Source organism: Marmota monax, unplaced genomic scaffold (assembly GCF_021218885.2).
Source record: "Marmota monax isolate L192 unplaced genomic scaffold, Marmota_monax_Labrador192_F-V1.1 WCK01_AAM20220418_F8-fsc00128, whole genome shotgun sequence".
In the NCBI taxonomy this organism is placed as follows: Eukaryota; Metazoa; Chordata; class Mammalia; order Rodentia; family Sciuridae; genus Marmota; species Marmota monax.
Genome location: NW_026693452.1, coordinates 790,819 through 799,755, shown reverse-complemented (window position 1 = coordinate 799,755; position 8,937 = coordinate 790,819). Strand labels below are relative to the sequence as shown.

The window sequence follows — 8,937 nt, the reverse complement described above, 5'->3', positions numbered from 1 at the left end:
TTAAGTCTATAGTAAACAGATTCAGGTGAACTTAATAGTAGCAAGAGTAGATGAAAGGAAAATAGATAAACAATCTAAGGCAACCCTGGTATGCTTGTGGAAGCAATGACCAAAGGACAAGAGATTTCAGTCATTATCTCTCAATGAGAAAAATGAAGATGTCAGAAAGTCAGAATGGACTTCAACTCCAAAAAGAGACAAAGAGAAGCCTCTTCTATTAGGAGATGTAATGAAAGCAGAGACCACAGCTTTCCCCGGGGAGTCTTTGAGTCCTTGGGTAGGGGAGAACTAGGGGAAAAGTGAAGGTTCTTGGGTCTGAGCCATGTCTCTGGATGGGAGGCCATATGTAGAATTGGCAGTACATTGGTCTTCAAAGAATATTCAGAGAGTAACAGCACTGGTGGACACAGGATCTGAATGTGTATTGATATATAGTAATCCTGTCAAAGTCTCAGGCAGGTAAACTGCTCTTGACCGATATGTTGGAAAACAGTGAGAGCTGAGCTATAACATTGACACCAAGGCTTAGATGCCTGCCTTCCACTGCAGCATGGAGCATGATGGGGTTGGGTTCTTTATCTCATGAATTTGAAGAATAAAATTCATGGACACAAGGGTGAGAGCAAAGTACAGGATTTATTGGGGTAATAGAAAGAAAGCAGAGCTCTCAAAGAGGGAGGGGTCCCAAGAGAGGGATACCGAAGAGTAGCTATTGTCTTGGAGTGTATATAAATCTACAGGGTTAAGGAAGTCAGCCCCCTGCCCAATCCTGGGTAAGGCATTCAGTGTCCAAGAGGTATTTATGCAGCCTTTAGTCCAATCAAAATATCAACTGGGCATTTTTCCTTTTTGGAGAGGCATGAATCCTAGTCACATATTCCTGATTTTTAAATAACATTTTTGTACATTTCTTAGCAAATATTTGCAGGTACTGTTTGTGCTCTATTGCCCAGGAGGTTAACCAGTGGCCCATTTCCCTATCTGCCCAGCCTTAACTCTTCCTCCTGATGTCATCACCCTACCCTTTGTTCACAGATTGCATTGGTGAATATTTAATAGGTATTGATATATTGTGGGGTAAATGCCTACAAACTATCATAGGGGAATTCTGTTTGCATTGCGAGGTGATTAAGCATGCATCCACTATAAAGCCAACATTAAGAAGGCTTGCTAAACACTCCCCGTTTTTGCCTGTACCCTGCTGAATTGTTGCCCCCCCCAAACTATGTCTTCATGTTGGCCCCCAAGAGATAATGGACACTATATGTAAATTGGCTAAAGTAAACACAATTTTTCCAAACCACAGTCCTTTTAAATTTCCTTCATAAACAGTAAGAAACCCCAATAGAGCTTAGTACGAGACAGTGGAGTACAGGGAATTAAATAATGTGATCCACTCACATTATGCAGCCATTGCCAATGTAGCCACCATTCTAGAAGGGAATTTATAATTGTGTATTAGACCTTGCTAATGCCTTCTTTGGAATAGATGAAGTGTCTGAGGGTCAAGACTCATTTGTCTTCATGGGAGAGGATGGATAATAGATGTTTACAATCTTATCTGGAGTATGTCTCCATCACATCATCTTATGTCATGATATGGTAAAAAACCTGCTGCCAACATGAACTGGTAAAAATGTTTATATAATTATCACATCAGATTTTCTTTCAGTGCTCACCAAGGATACTCACGTGATTTTGCCTCATTTGCAAAGAAGAGAGTAGACCTTGAACTCCAACAAAGTGCAGGGTCATGGCTTATCAGTGAAATTCTTGGGCTTTGTCTGGTCAGGTAAGACAAAAGTTATATCTCAGGCTGTGATAGATAAAATTTAGGTGTTTCCACTTTTCAAATACAGTAAAGCAAATACAAAAATTTATGGTGTTACTAGGTTATTGGAGGAGTTTCATCCTTCATCTGGCTCAGTTATTACTACAATTCTATAATTTGTTTAGAAGGGGTACAGGAACTGTTCTGACTGGCATACTGAGGCATTTGTTTAATCAAGCCAAACCAATAGTCAAGCAGGCACAAGCCCTTGGACACTAGACATGGAAACCTGCTGTGCTTACCACCCATGTCACTCCAGATGGCTTTTGATGAAGCTTATGGCAGTGGATTAAGGGACATACGACACTCATTGGATGTTGGTCACAGTATGGAAGTAGGCAGAGGAATGCTAAAATTGTTAGAAAAACAACAGTGTGCTACTTGTGCTGCCTTCTTAGTCATGGAGCCCATCACTAGCTATGGTTGTGACCGCCTATCTAGGCGTAACAGGAGTTCACTTGCTGCTCTGCCACCGTGGCTTATTTTAAAACTGATGTTTCCCCCCTTTTCTCTTCTCCCTCTCCACCTTCCTAACCTTTGGGGAAACAAGGCCATCTTAGGTCATGCTACCTGTCTTTGAATACACATGCCAGAGGAATAAAGTTATTTAGGCCTTGGGACTGACCTAAGAAACTGCGCTCTCTCAGGGTCATAAGTGAATTATGGTCCCTGACAAGGTTGAACTGGAATTTTTTGGCCTTTGAATCACCTTTATAAAAGCCTTCTGTTCCCCCTGACAAGCAGATACACAACTTCTAGGACAGGAGTCCCCTGTGTTTCTCCTTTGCTCGCAAAGAAATGAAACTTGTTTTTCTCAAATGCTTAAGTCTTGATTTAGCCTCCCACATGGCTCAGGTTCTTTTTTTTTTTTTTTTTTTTGTACTGGGGATGGAACCCTGGGGTACTCAACCACTGAGACACACATTCTCAGCTACTTTTTAAATATATTTTATTTAGAGACAGGGTCTCACTGAGAGAAGCCTTGCTTCATCAGTGATTGTCTTCATCACTAGATTGGCATTGAGGACAAGGACTAAGCTTTTGGTAACAAGTGAATGGCTACATCAAATGACCAAGGTTCCATAATTGGGAGTAGCTCAGACGGCAACCACTAGGAAATATTGCAAATACCTTTGACAGCAAGGAATAGACAACACTTTGCCTCTCAGTCAACAGTTCCTGGGACCAATCACATATGTAGAATAACAGGATGAAACATTATAAGACACACCTTTACTCCCTTCACCCATACAAGAAGGCCATTCTCCAACGTCAGAGCAAGTCTAGTATACTGATGGATCAGCAAAAGGAAACCCCCAGAGTGGACAGCTGTAGCCTCTCATCCAGTGACTGATATTGTGAATTGATGAAGGAAATTGATTGATTGATGACAAGGAAACAGCAACTAGTGGGCTGAATTGTAAGTGATATGGATGTCTATTGTTTACCAAAGTGGGCCATTAGCTATCTTTACAGATAGTAGGGACATATTCAGAAGACTTAACAATGTGACTGTCTCAGTGGCAACAACAGTGGATGATAAATGGCAGATATGAGAAGATATTTGGTGTTGTGCCCAAACCAAAATTGTTACAATATACCATGCAATTGCCATTGTTCTCTCTGATTTACAGGAAATGATGAGGCTGACTAACTGGCAAAGATAAAATGACTAGAGCAAACCCCTGCAGGAGAAGTTGCCCCTTGGCTAAATCATAGATTAAAGAATGCAGGTTGGAAGATTATGTGAGTAGCTGTGACACACCCATAAAGATGTATGATGTTGTTGCTGCAGCTAGAAACTGTCTTCCTGTGGTCTGTTATCACTATCCACAACAACTGAGTGCTACCAAGTGGTATATCAAGTGAGGTGATGTCCCTCTTCAGCAATGGCAGATAGACTACATTGGCCTTCTCCCATTATCAGAAAGGGACAAATATGCATTAACTTGTGTGGCCACTGTAACAGACTTGGTGCAGTCTTCCACAGCAAAAAAAGCCAATCAAAAGGCAATTATTAAGGGATTGACCTGGTTGACTGCCATGTGTAGCATACCACAGGAATTAACAATGACCAAGGAACTCATTTCATAGGTCTTGAACCCATACAGCAATGGGTTCAAGACTGGGACATACTATGAATTTTCCACCTGCCATGCAATACAACAGGAGCTGTATTAACTGAAATAATGAATGGCCTGCTGAAACAAGCCATAAGGACTGAGAATGACTCTATGCAGGGCTGGGTTTTCCTTATGAGAAACCCAGATATCAGCTGCCTGCAGCTGTTTCTATGTTATCTTGCCTATGGCTGCCAGGGTTGGGGTTACAGATAAAGTGCACATCCACTGAACATTTTCTTAAACTGGCCTGGGCACAAGTAACAATTTACCGTTGCTGGCTCTTCAAGATATTACCTGGTAGACAAGGAGCATTAGTTGGCCATGGACTGTACAAGTAACCACCTCCAGTGGTTTGCCTTCTGGTTCCTTGTAGGGAGGAAGAATGGCTAAATGTAAAAGTAAAACCTACAATGTTGGGACCCTGGCACTCACAAGTACAGGCGATGATACTCTTGGCATTATCACCTGGGAAAAAAAATTTGTGGGGGGGAGAGGTACTGGGGATTGAACTAAGGAGCACTTGACCACTGAGCTACATCCCCAGCCCTGTTAAGTATTTTATTTAGAGACAGGGTCTCACTGAGTTGCCTAGTACCTCACTGTTGCTGAGGCTGGCTTTGAACTTGTGATTCTCCTGTCTCAGCCTCCCTAGCTGTTGAGGTTACAGGCTTGCACCACCATGCCTGGCTTGAGGAAAATTTTGTATCAGTTTATGGCAGTTATATATTCCAGAGTTGTCTTGTTCCTTCTATACCCCTCAAGTGCAAACAGGTTGATATGGTACACTTGCCATGTAGGCTAATTTGTGGACAAAGCTGTAAGGACCATACAGTAAAGATCATATAATAGCCGCTATATTGCCTCATGGAGCTGCTTTGCTATTATTGGTGTTTATTAAACATTTGTCATATTCTCCACAGGTTAACAACAAGGTTGCTAAACAATAGGTTTAAGCAACTGCTTAACAATAAACCTATAAACAACAGGTTTATTCCTGGACTGAGTAATGGAAGTTGCACATCATGCTAACCAGAATAACTGTTGGATCTGCTCAGAACTCTGAGTGCAGCACAAGAACTTCCCTGGATATCTTAACCTGGAAATGAGATGGAATAGACTTGGCTGACACTGACTAGACTGCCTGCAAAAATGGCCTTCATATGATTACACTAAAGAGAAAAACGTTTGCTTTGATTGGAGACATTAAATTTCTCTCAAGTACCTGGGTATACTTATATATGGAATGGACTTTTATATGAGGTAGCAATTCAGGTTAGAGTTAAAAAGTAAACTTTCCTTTGCATCACCCTGTAGGGTCATGATAAAAAGAAGGCAGGTTTTATGCCTCCATGTCTGTGTGAGAAAACAGTCAACTCACCCATCATCCCTTGTTACTCATGGGGCTTTTCCCCTGCCATGGGATGAACTGTGTATATGTGGGCTCTATGGATGGCCTTACCTACCTTACCACTGGACAGGACAATGTACATGGGGATGGTTTTGATCTCAGCCCAAGTTTTGCCTCTTTTGCCACACACACACCTAGTAAATGGAGTAGCATAAAGGCCCTGCCATGCCATCTGGTGGTTTTAATCATTAGATTATCTTTCCCCACAAACTACAGTGATTGATGTAGAAGCTTAAGTCTTGATTTAGCCTCCCACACTGCTCAGGTTTTTTTTTTTTTTTTTTTTTTGGCACTGGGTATGGTACCCTGGGGCACTCAATCACAGAGCCACATCCCCAGCCGCCCCCTTTTTTTTGTATTTTATTTAGAGACAGGGTCTCACTGAGTTAGGGCCTTGCTAAGTTTCTGAGGCTGGCTTTGAACTCGAAATCCTCCTGTCTCAGTTTCCTGATCTGCTGGGATTACATGTGTGTGCCATAGCGCCTGGTGCTCTCATTCTTTTTTTTTTTTTTTTAATTTTTTAATATTTATTTTTTAGTTATAAGTGGATGCAATATCTTTGTTTTATTTTGATGTGGTGTTGAGGATCGAACCCAGTGCTTCACGCATGGTAGGTGAGCACTCTACCTCTGAGCCACAACCCCAGCCTCTCATTCTTAATGAGACTAAACATGCCATAATTTGATAACTGAGGAAACTACTAGGATAAGAAAGGAAGCTTTACAAAATAAGATGGTGTTGTTCTTGTGGCTGCCCAAAGTGTTGTATGTGCAGCCTTAGGGACAGAATGCTGCATGTATACATCTGATAATGGACATAATTACTCACACTTAAACCCATGTGTCTAAACAAATTAAAGCCATCTTAAGTACCTTAGCATGTTTGCTGATAGGTTCTTGCTCTTTGTACTGCTATTTTAAGATATAGATGCAATTTACCTCTGGAACCCTGCCCCAAGGGATTTTTTTTAACACATAAAACAATATTAGATTGTGAGAGATATGAAGGGGCTTCTGAGGCACTGAAGGGGTGGAATATTGGATTAAATTCTAATCAATGCCTGGGAAAGCTTGTAGTAAGAGAAGACCTCCAAAGAATGTGATGATGAAAGAAATGGAGAGGGGAAGCTGGCCACTTCCTTTATCTTCAATTTTTTTTTTTTTTAATATTTATTTTTTAGTTCTCGGCTGACACAACATCTTTGTTTGTACGTGGTGCTGAGGATCGAACCCGGGCAGCATGCATGCCAGGCGAGCGCGCTACCGCTTGAGCCACATCCCCAGCCCCTATCTTCAATCTTTAGAAGAGGACCTGAACAGAATGATACTTATTGTACGCTAAAGAAATATACTCATAAAACAACTGAGAAATTCACCTGTACAGTGGGCATGCAACTTATCCCATATATTCCCCCTGTTTGTAGGTGTGGTGTGTACAGTCTGTTGCCATGAAAAGTATGAGTAATAAATTGTGCAAAACCTCCCTTTTGAGTCATCCAAGTTCTTTCTTTGGGATCAGTAAACAGTGCACTGGGGTAATTGCATCCCTGGGCTGAATACCATCTTGTTCACAACTGTACTCCCGGCACCCAGGACAGTGCTTGGTAAATAGTAAGTATATACTCAGTAAACATTTGTGGCATAATTTAATAATGGAAAAAGGGGGGGATAAGATTCTTTTGTTTTGAAAATTTTTATTAGTTATTGATGGACCTTTATTAATTTATTAGTTTATATGTGGTGCTGAGAATCAAACCTAGTGCCTCACACATGCTAGGCAAGCACTCTACCACTGAACCACAACCCTAGCCCCTGGGATAAGACTCTTAATCATTCTTTTTTAAACATACATATCAATTTCAATAATCAGATACATGGCTCTTCTACTTAAAAGAATTCATTGCTCAGTGTCTCTTGCCTGTCTTACTATTTTAAGATGCTTCTGCCCTTAAAGCTGATATGGTTTCAAAATTAAGAAGAAAATAAAAGCTCTCATTTTCTTATGTTCTGATAATATCAACTTATAGTTTTGGGTGTTGGTAAGTCGATGAGAAGGTGTTTAGGTTCTGCCCAAGAGTAAGCTGCAGCATGTGCACTCACTACACTCTTGCAGGCAGGGAATACACATCTCTGAAGAGAGGAACCCAGGAGACCTGAGGTCTGAGCCCATTGTGGTTCAATTTCAGTGCCACAGAATTGGATTTGTTTGCTTATTGTGTGGTTATTTAAACCAGGTCCATTCCAGCCTCTCATCAAGGAATGTGGAGTTAGAAGACTAGGGTCTGAGGGGCTTCCTATGAGACCTTCGTTTTGTTGCTCCCGTCGATGAGAGGCATTCTGAGTCACTGCCTTACTCCTTTTCTCCCTATTGACTAATTTATCAGTAGACTTTTGATGAGCTGAACTTCAGAAACAAAGCCTGCCCAACATGTTTCTGGTTGAAGTAGTGATTAATGGCTGCTGAAAACATTGAAAGCAAAGCTTATCTGAGCAAAGAAAGCCAAGTACTGGTATTTAATTTATTTAAAACAGGTTTTCCCTATGTTGCCCAGGCTATCCTGGAACTCCTGGGTTCTTGAGTAGCTGGGACTACAGATACATCACTGCCATAACTGGCTTGATATTTATCTTTGAAGTGCACATTTTAATAAAAGTACTTCACTCCATGAAGGAGTTGTCAATAATAAACAAAGCTGGCACTAAAATGTTAAGGCAAGATTTTATTAGTATTTTTTCCAAAACAAAGAGAGTACAGTATGAACTGAACTCTATTTCCCTGAAACAAAATGTGGGAGATGTTTTAAATGCTGTTGTGTTATAAAGGAAAGGCACTGCAGGCTCTAAAGTGTGTGTGTGTGTGTGTGTGTGTGTGCGCGCGCGCGGGGTGCATGACAGAGGGGAAACAAATTTCTATCTTAACCACAGGAGACAGTGGTGCAAATTGAAACAGGGCACTTCTCACAAGTATTCAAGATTAGTGTGAGTTATGTTACATTGTTGTAGGGACAAACAAGGCAAGGCACAGAAGATAGCAGGAAACAGTTTTATTTGGCTGCAGCCAGGTTCAGAGGGTACAGCCTTTGCTGTAATCAATCAATACCCTGAACCCCGAGTTCAGGGAGTTTCGGAGTTTTATACCCAGCATGTAAGGGGAGGGGCTCAGAAGTTCACAGTCTGCAGAAGTTCACATAAAAGCAGCTTTTTCTTTGACTGTTCTGGGCATGTTAACTCTTCAAGGACAACACCTGAGAAGGGGAGAGCTTCTTCTCTTCTTTCTATCCTCCCCCTGCCAGCGGTTACCATGGAGCCCATTTGTAACTTATCTTAAAAATTTAGATGTCTCTGTGAAGCCCAGCTCAAGGCCAGAGGCCTTGTTTTCACTTTTCTTCAAAATACTGTACTGGATACATTTGTGAAAAATTAGTAAGGGGGTGTCCAGCACCTGGAGTGCTTGTATCTTCCCGGCCAGTGGCCAAGTAAATAGGGTGAAATGAAAATAGGAAGTTTATCTACAATGGACTCTGTTGCTGACAGTCCTAAAATCAGCCATGGTGAAGAGGGCTTTTCTGTGGAGAA

At 41.4% G+C, this 8,937-nt stretch overlaps 1 long non-coding RNA gene across 1 annotated transcript; it reads left to right on the top strand.

Annotated features, from left to right (window-relative positions):
• The first annotated feature begins 1,463 nt into the window (after window positions 1–1,463).
• LOC124101566 (uncharacterized) lies at window positions 1,464–6,769 on the top strand. The gene is made up of 4 exons (XR_006854659.2): window positions 1,464–1,792; window positions 3,466–3,577; window positions 4,875–5,180; window positions 6,543–6,769. It is a non-coding gene; the product is annotated as an uncharacterized LOC124101566 (long non-coding RNA).
• Window positions 6,770–8,937: the final 2,168 nt, after the last annotated feature.